Raw genomic sequence first — 9,698 nt, 5'->3', positions numbered from 1 at the left:
TATAAAAATGGGAGCGTTACTATGTAATTTACGAGCGACGTTCAACAACACCCCTCGTACATGAGTGCAAGTGCATCCGGGTATAGATAACAAATTCTACTTTTTGTTACCGCTAACACAATGATTGGATTTGGGCAAAATCTTCGTTAATGGGATATTGCGAGATTTGCGACGGAGTAAGTTAGAATCAGTCCCGAATCAATTGAGCATAACCTTCCTTTACGAAAAAAAAAAAATAAATAAAAAAATAAAAAATAAATAAAATTGAGCATAGCCTTAGATCTGACGGTGGACATTTACTCCATATATGCGTGTCATTAATCTTCTTCCTCCGTTTTCAAATTTTTTTCCTCCTTTGGAGCTTTTCTCACTTTTACGCTCATCTCTTTCTGTCAACTCCATTGAAGCTCGAACTCATTCTCCATTGAAGCGGCTTCTGAGCTTGCTCTCCTCCATTGAAGCAGCTTCAAAGGTAAGTGTTTTATTTACTTTTTTCTTTTGCAAATAATCAAATATCAATATTTCAATCTAGAAAATATCGTTATTTAATAGCAATATTGTCAATTTAGGGTTCTTCGAATGTTGATTATTGAACTCTTGGTTATAATTGCTCAAGTTATGAATGATTATAACTATCGATTTTGTTGCTAGAATGTTGCTATGTGCAATTTACGTCGATTTTGTAAGCAAGAAGATTGTTATGCGATTTTTCGAGCTTAATTTGATAATTGTTTCAAATGTAATTGCTAATGTGTTGCAATCTGTTGTTTATAATTCTTTTTGTAAGACATAACTATGAAAATTAACCCTTTTTCATTGTTGCTATGTGTGCATAATGTGCTTGGAATTTGACTGTAAATTTATGTATACTGCTAAAACAAATTAACTTTTGTAATTGGTTTATCGAAAACCTAGTGAATATATGTGTCGACTTTTTGTCAAAGATATCGGAAAGGATTTCAAACAGTGTGTCATTCTCTGTTACTGCAGGTTATGTTACATGTTGTTGGACTTATTTTTATGTAGAACGTCTTGAGCCATGATATGAGTTTGATTGATCTTGAATAGTCGCAAGCATGGGAACCAAGGCGGCATTGAAGTGGTCTAAGAAGATTACAACATCACAGGTGGAACAGTTAATTCGAGCTGAAAAAGACTTGTCAAAGGCTATTGCGATATTTGATTCGGCAACTGCTGAGTACAAAAATGGCTTTAAACATGACCACACTACTTTTGGGCGTATGATCTCTAAATTAGTCTCTGCCAATCAGTTTAGACCTGCAGAGGAGCTACTTGACAAAATGAAGGAAGAGAAGTGTCAAGTTAATGAGGATATAATCCTCTCCATTTGTAGGGGATATGGTCGAGTTCATAAGCCATTGGAGGCTGTTAGGATTTTTAAGAACACGAAAGGATATGAATGTGAACTCACTGAGAAGACTTACATCACTATCTTTTCAATTCTTGTTGATGAAAACCAGTTAAAGATGGCCATGAGTTTTTACCGTTACATGAAGAAAAAAGGTATTCCACCATCTGTTGTTTCTCTTAACATCTTGATTAAAGCCCTTTGTAAGAGCAATGAGACAATTGGTGCTGCCATTAATATATTTCGTGAAATGCCACATCGTCAGTGCCCTCCAGATTCATATACTTATGGCACATTGATTAGTGGGTTGTGTAAATGTGGAAGAATTGATGAAGCAAATGAACTTTTCAGAGAAATGGAGACAAAAGGTTGCCTACCCACTGTTGTTACATACACTACTTTGATGCATGGTCTGTGCAAAACTGAAAAGTTAGGTGATGCTCTGACTTTGTTTGAGGAGATGAGAAGCAAAGACATTAAGCCAAATGTATTTACCTACAGTGCATTGATGGATGGTCTTTGCAAGCATGGACAATCCCTACATGCGCTAGATCTACTGGACATGATGCTTGACCAACGTCTTTCTCCCAACATGATTACTTATAGCACTCTAATTCCTGGACTTTGTAAAGATGGGAATCTTTGTGAAGCTGTAAAACTTTTTGACAGAATGAAACTTCAGGGTCTTAAACCTGATGCTGCACTGTATGCTAAGATCATTAGTGGTTTTTCTGACTTGAGCAAGTTCCGGGAGGCTGCCAATTTCCTCGATGAAATGGTCCTTGCTGGAATCTCACCCAATAGGTTAACTTGGAGTACTCATGTTAGGACCCATGCTCTTGTCATACAAGGACTTTGTGTGGTTGATCTCAATCGAGCATTTCATGTGTACCTAAGTATGAGAACCAGGGGTCTGTCTGTTGAATCTGAAGTGTTTAGTTCTCTTATCAAAGGCTTCTGCAAGAAAGGAGACTTGCACAATGTTTGCCGCATTCTTGATGAGATGGTTTGTTGTGATGGTTGTCTACCAGATGAGGAGATATGGAAGACTATCTTAAGAGGTTTTCTTGATCAAAAAAAGATGTTGGAGACCATTGAAAGCTTTCACATGCTGTTGGTACAGAATATTGATGAGCTTGAGAAATTATCGATTGATCAAAATACCTATGAAATATAAAAGCTCAAGACTAAGTATATAGTAGTTTATTGGATTTGAGTTTTTTATGGTTCTCCTTGCTAGTAGCTTTCGGCTATCAACAATGATCTTGATTGAAAGAATATCTCCTGCAAGGTGGGTCGCTGTTTATAGGTTTGTTTTCCTTTATTTTATTTTTTTTCTTTCAGTTCTTGTCCAGGTACTACTGTATTTTGACTGTTTTTTCTATACATCTCTTTATGGCACTCAAAACATTTGTAAGGATTATTTAATTTGACAAAGTCGGTTTTAAACCACAGCATTTCCTTTTAGTTTTGTTTGTTCCAATGCTCAGAATATTAAGGTATGTTATCAGCAATAATTGTATAATCATATACTAAAAAAAATGAGACAAAATCAAAGAAGATTGCTAGATTTTGGAATAGTCTGAGATCTGAATGCAAATGAATGTGACTAGAGGTGTAAGTCATTTCTGTGTTATGACTGTGGTAGTATCCTTTGTTTTCGCGAAATGATATTATTTAGGGCCTTTTACACTAAAAGGAATATATTGCTGTGTTATTTGTCATTGGTTGTTCCTAATGTAGATGATAACCTTTAATCTCCCCTTTTATTTTCCAGTTTTTGTTCATAGCACGAGGAATCTTGTGTTTCCTTTCTATCTTGAACAACTACCTTTAATCTCCTCTTTATTTCCCAGTTTTTGTTCATAGCACTAGGAATCTTGTGATACCTTTCTATCGTGAACAACTTGTTGACAGTAGCTTAAGTTTAGCTGCTTGTTTCTTATTGCAGACTTGTATTTGGTAATCCTGTCTTCATCCTTCTTTCTCTTTCCATCTTTTGTGTCAGTAGTTGTTTATTTATTTATTTCAAACACATGCGGTAATAGGATGAATTGATCTTATGAGAGCATTTTGTAGGATCAGTGGAGGTATAGAAGCAGCTGGAGCTATATACAATATACAATATAATGCACATCGAAGATATACAATTTGGAAATTAGTCACAGAAGAACATGTGTAAGGCGTCCGTGTTACATCAAATGATCAATTAGCAGTTACAGGGAAACCTATCCCATGGCGTTGTGTAGGGAATGCTACAAACAGCATACTGCAAAGTACTCCTATTCCTACAGGTAGTGCTGTAAGAATCTCCTGGGTCTCTTTTGATGGCGTTGGATTGAAGCATTGAACCGTATTCTTGTCAAATAAGGCAATTGCTGCAAAAACCAACACTGACATGAAAGCATGCAGAAAATCTATGAACCGAAGTCGGTACTTGGCAGCAAGCTGGGATGGAATAGTCGCTGGCCCATCCATCACCCAGAGTCCGTTGAAAGTGGCAAACCCATGATAGATTTTCCCATCGTTATCCTTAAAGCAGTCAGTGAAACTGAGTAGGAATGATGACAACCCACAAAGAGCAATTAGGATGGAAGTCATTGTTCGGCACACTGGGTCACATTCACCCTGATTTGTGAAAACTGGTGCGAGAAGCTGAAAGGCCATAACTGTTCCAGTTGGTAGTAAATTGGCCAAGTGAGCCGTGCTCTGAAATGTCTGGCTGATGGCTGCTTGTATTGGATTTCTGTCCACTGTAGAAGGTATATCTCGGAGAAGGGGAACCTTTTGCTCTTCATCACTGTGATGATCTTGCTCACTGATTGTATTGACATCCATGTCTCGCTTTCTTGATCTTTCTTCTGATTGCTCTCTGTTCTGCTTTTTACAGGTCTTTGAGAGGCTGACTGCTTTATAAGAGGGGGAGGATGGCTAATAATTGCATTGAGTAGAGCAAAAGGAATGGGAGGGCTGGTTAGTAATGCCTTGCAAGAAAGAAGAAACTAAGTTATATTTGAGGTAAAGCTTACTTTATTAGAATCATGGGAAAGTCGCTCCTGTAATTTAGTTAATAAAGATATTATCAATTGTTTACAGTTATGAAACTATAAGAGCTACGATGCATTTCTTAATTTGACATCGGTCTAAAAGATGAGAGGGCACTCATTTTGGGAGATTGCTTTGACTTCGACTTATCAATGTTTTGTGTATAACCATTGCATCTTTTTTGCAACTGCTGGAGAATTCTACTATAATGATTATAGAGCATCTGAAACGGATATTTTTTTGCCAAAGTTTATAGTAAGTCACAATTAAGGGTTGCTTTTTAGATATATCTCATCCTATTTTTGTCTGGTGTTCGGAGTTCAACCTAATTTTCTACTTAATTTGTTGCTGATTGCAACTTCTGGATAAAGTTACTTGCATGGTTGTATATCAGTTAGCTTAAACTTTTTGATGATAATTTATCTTCTCTTGGACTTGATAAACCCGTTAATTTCGGCCTGAAAGAGTGGTTTATTAATAATGATAACTTATGGTAGTTCCTTGTAGCATGCGATCACCAGATGTATATATTTTAGATATACGGAGTACTAAGTATGATTTTACCTGTTTGTGAATTTCTTTTTTCTTTTTTGAAAATTCTGTTTTGGGTGAAATATTGATGAATTAATATTGACAAGGCTCATTAAGAAGATTGTTTGGAATTCTTATTACTTAAGACATGAAAATTATGTAATACACATGGTAGATTGGTAGGTACTGAACTTTTAGTTTCGGGATGGTAGGAGGATCCTGCTTCAATTCTCTACTAGTCCATACTCTTTGCAAGTCAACTTAGTCCATTTTTGTAGGCCGCGAGGAGGGGGGGGGGGGGGGGGGAAGAGAAATTCTCACCACCAAAATCCAGCAAGGCCTGAAATCGCACCATCAGACCGAGCTCTCTTGGCTATTTTAGAACCTGATATGATATAATGTTTTTGTCCATTACTTTCATCCCTTGTACGGTATGTTTTCCAGAAAATCAGTTGTGCTGCTTTGTTTACATTTACTAATATTTTTTTTTTGTTTGTGTGGGTGTTGCTTTTATTCTAAAACATCTCGAGTAACTTGTTTAATACAGTAGACATTTTAGAGTATGATTTTTTATAAAGATTGTATCACTTTTGTGTTGTTGCTTTTGTTTATAACGTAACGGCTCCTTTTTTGTGTGCCTACTTTGTAGGACGTCATTTATATTGGCGTATATTTGTAATTTTGTATTTATTTGGATGCTTGTATTATTATAGCCATCCTATCCCAAATTAGAGAGAAATGTGTTGAATCATCCTTTCTTTTATGAATTCGATTATTTTGTTTTACTATTCGAGTCTGGCGATGACTTTTGAAATTAGTGAGACAATTTTTTATTAATTTGTATTTTACTTTCTTTGAAACATAGATTATACCATTAGAGAGACTTACATAAATGCGTTGTATATACTCATTTAACATGAGATTATGATTACATAATAGTATGAGCTGGAAAATAAATGAAGTAGTGGATAAAAATAAATGAAGTAATTTTATTTTGTAAAATGCTTCCTACTTTCCCAGTTATGAATTGATGCAATTAATGAAGAGTGGAGGAAGTTAATGATTATCCTCTGATCATCATCATCTTTGCCCAACAGTAGTCGAGATTTCTTTAGTCAAACTGTCTTACATGAGTTTTACGCTAAATTTTCAAATTAATAACAATATTTGGAAGCTCATTCAAGAAACAGAAACCAGATTAATGTTGAGCAAGCGAGATCATTTGGCATGGAAGGAGTAACCAATTCCATGGCGCTGTGTAGGAAACAAAACAAACAAGAAACTCGAGGCGAATCCTATTCCAACAGGAAGTGCGGTGAGTATCTGCTGCAGATCTCTGGATGGTGATGGGAAAAAACATTTTACTGTATTGTTTTCAGATAGTGCAATTGCTGTGAAAACCAATAGTGATGTGAAACCGTGCACAAAATCCAGGACTCTCAGTCTGTACCTGGAAGCCAGCCGTGGTGATAGAGGTACCTCAGAATCTACCAGCCACAGACCATTAAAGGTTGTGAAGCCATAAGAGATATTTCCATGTTTGTCTCTAAAGCTATCAGTGAAGCAGAGAATGAACACCGATAATGCACAGAGCATGAGAAAGGTGGAAGCCATCACAGCATTTACATTGTCGCAATCACCTCGATTGGTGAAAACAGGAGAAAGAAGGTGGAAGGTTAAGATGGTTCCGGTTGGTAGTAGATTGGCTAAGTTTGTTGTGCCTTGTAATGTCTGACTAAGAATTTCATGTCTTCCATTCCTCCTTATCATTGTATCGGTTAAAACTTCATTATCATCGAGGAAAGGCTCGGAGTTTGACATCTTCACTCTTTTCTTAATCTTGGTTTGCTTGCTCTTAATTTTCATGATTTGTTAACAGAATTATGGCACGTTTGGGTTACTTTAATAAGTGGTTAATGGCAATATATTTAAGTGATGGCAAGAAATATGAAAAATGAGTTTGTATTTGTAGTAATGCTGACCTTTTCATTTCAAAGTTACATAATGGATGACATGCTCCTAGCTTGTGTTCTTGACCACCAATAGTAATTTTTGAAACTTTGACAATTATTATGGTAGCATTAGAAGAATTTTTGCAAATTATATCTTTTCAATTGTAGATTTGTTTCGGTGCATATTTGGAATTCAAAGTTTACTCGCTAACATACGGATCAAGTGGCGCTTCTATATCTTTATTTATTATTTTATAATTCATACTTCGTATTACATTTGAAGAAGAAGAAATCTAGTTCATGGTTTGCTTGTAACTGCAAGAACTTGACTTCAAACATTATTTAGACATCAGTTGACTTCAAACATTGAACATATTGTGATAATAATATAACCTAATTTCCCATTTATGAATAACTTACGTGAAGGTAATCATGCAGTTGACTGGCTTGCCAATCGTGGAGTGACTCAATCGAATAATCTTGTTATTCTAGGTAGTGCTCCTTTAGAGCTTTGTAGGATTATTTGCGAGGATGTACAAGGTGTGGCTTTTCCACGCTTTGTGCCTCCCTAGTAGATTATTTGGTTGTACATTTTTTCTTTTTCTTTTGGTTTCTACCTTATTTGCAAAAAAAAAAAAAAAAAAAAAAAAAAAAAAAAAGAAAAAGAAAAAATTGAATAACTTACGTCATTTCCATGTCTTGTAAGACCATAAGATTTGGACTGATAAAAAGAAACGCTTGCTTAAAAGTATTATGGGCTATATAACTATGTTGCCCAATAAGATTTTTGGGCTGCAACTGCTGTACTATAAATTGTACTGCAAAGTAGAATGGGCTTTTGGATTTTTTAAACTCCCATTATAAAGAGATAGCTAAAAAATCCGATTATAAAGAGACCTAGTGGGGTTGCAAATCTTTCAAAGTTGCAAGTGCATAAATTTTAATTTGCCAATGATGGTATGGACTATGGAGCAACATTGTTAAGGATATTTTTGACGGAATATTTATTTTTAGCATATGAGACAACCGTATAAAAACGGATAAAATAGCATTAATTGTGAGTGACAACATGATATGTATATGTTCAAGTCTTGGTAAACACATACATGTTCATAGCAAAAGAATAGGGTGAAATTTGATTACAGGTAATTTTATCAAAGTTTTACAAAAAGACTTGATTGATTAAACCCAGATTGATGTGATGCTCCTCCCGACAATAGGTTTTATTGTTTTAACAAATTCCTGATTGAAGAATTTATGAATGCTGCTGATAAATGATTAAATTCCCTTTATTTCATACAATAATTCCTATTCTCTTTTTGAAATTTTAAAATGAAGAAGCTTCTATCAACTTCAAAATCTGCCTAATTGTCCCTAGTAGCAGCCCTCATCAGGACATTCTTCGACGTGAGATAAGCCAAGAGTAAGATAATTAGACGGGATACTTGTAAGTTGTAACATGGAGTAATTATAATTATTCTTATTAATGCCATATATTATAATGTGTAGTTGTTCAATTTCAAATTAAACAAGAACCTAGATTCCCTTTCGGTATAATCAGGAGAAGTATTGGCGCATAGGCCATATTCATTTCGCATGTAAATAGAATGACATTTTTGTAAATAATGGGAATTTGAGAAGAAGAAAAAATTGGTGGAAAATATAATGGTAAAAAGTACCACTACATGCGTAATAGTATACAAAAGTACTATTCAGACAACTTATACTTTAATGGTACATTATACATGCATAATATGATAATAATACATAAAAATGTACCACTGTACCATTAAAAAAGAGAAAATGTACCACCGAATCCTAGATTGCCCTTCTATATGCATGAGAAATACATAAATCCTATGCGCCTAAATGCACTCGTATATTTACATCCTAGATAAATTTCACCATTTCCTTTCAATCTTTCTCCCTCATTGTTTAAGTGTAAGTCCGACCTAGCAAGGAATAGGTGAATACCAACCATTTTAAATTATAGACGGCCAAATTTATTAGCCATGGCTTATTATGATACTCCATATCAATATTTCGACATAATCATTCTTTATAACAATGTGTCAAAGCCCTTTTAATATATTCCAACTTGACAATTCAACCAACTAATTTAATTTATAGGAAGCTATAATCAAAGAAAACTTTGAATATGTCCGGCCAATTATCCAAAATTTCAAATCAAAGCTAGCCATTTTATCCCACTTGGATCGTCAATAGGAGAAATAATCAGTTCAAAAACTTTTATTAGATGTTAGGAAATGAATCTTGACTTTATTATAAACTAAGTAGAAATTTTGTACAATATGTACGCTACTCATGTTTCATCTTTAAATATACATGGAACTTGGTAGTCCTTTAAGTCATATATTTTCAAATATAATTAAATGATATACTAAATCGCTAAACAACTCCTAACGTACATTTGATTGTAATCTCACAAGTTAGGTTTTTTGCTGCCTACTCCTCGCTGCTTCTATCTATGTTTGTTAGCAAGTACGAAGTATTAGATTTATATACATTGTAATATTGTATGTTATTAAATTCAATCACAAAGATTGTATTGCGTTAAGGAATTCCCCTCGTGAGGAGGGTTCCTAACGTTCACAAATTTTTATATGCGGCCTGTTGTACCGTGCGCGCGGCAGGGGTTACTTCAATTTCTCGGTCAGGGGTTACTTGAGTTTTTCGGTCAGGGATTACTCGAGTTTCCGGGGTTACTTGAGTTTTTCGGTCAAGAGTTACTCGAGTTTTTCGGTCGGGGATTTATTGAGTTGCTGGGGTTACTCGAGTTT

The 9,698-nt window shown here is 35.0% G+C and overlaps 3 pseudogenes across 2 annotated transcripts; 1 reads left to right on the top strand and 2 right to left on the bottom strand.

Annotated features, from left to right (window-relative positions):
* Nucleotides 1–323: 323 nt before the first annotated feature.
* On the top strand, nt 324–3,576 carry LOC145577378 (pentatricopeptide repeat-containing protein At5g46100 pseudogene; annotated as a pseudogene). Of its 2 annotated transcripts, none has more exons than XR_014098776.1 (3): nt 324–472; nt 991–2,660; nt 3,449–3,576. The product of XR_014098776.1 is annotated as a pentatricopeptide repeat-containing protein At5g46100 pseudogene, transcript variant X1 (transcript). The 2 variants fall into 2 exon arrangements; XR_014098777.1 differs by having other exon boundaries at nt 3,455–3,563.
* Nucleotides 3,575–4,238, bottom strand: LOC145577379 (protein DMP4 pseudogene; annotated as a pseudogene).
* A 1,925-nt stretch (nt 4,239–6,163) lies between these two features.
* Nucleotides 6,164–6,816, bottom strand: LOC145578201 (protein DMP4 pseudogene; annotated as a pseudogene).
* Between the last annotated feature and the right edge of the window lie 2,882 nt (nt 6,817–9,698).

This window comes from Chenopodium album, chromosome 14, assembly GCF_948465745.1.
Source record: "Chenopodium album chromosome 14, dcCheAlbu1.1, whole genome shotgun sequence".
Taxonomy (NCBI): domain Eukaryota; kingdom Viridiplantae; phylum Streptophyta; class Magnoliopsida; order Caryophyllales; family Amaranthaceae; genus Chenopodium; species Chenopodium album.
Note: the sequence above shows the minus strand (reverse complement) of the source record. Positions and strands in the feature narration are given on the sequence as shown.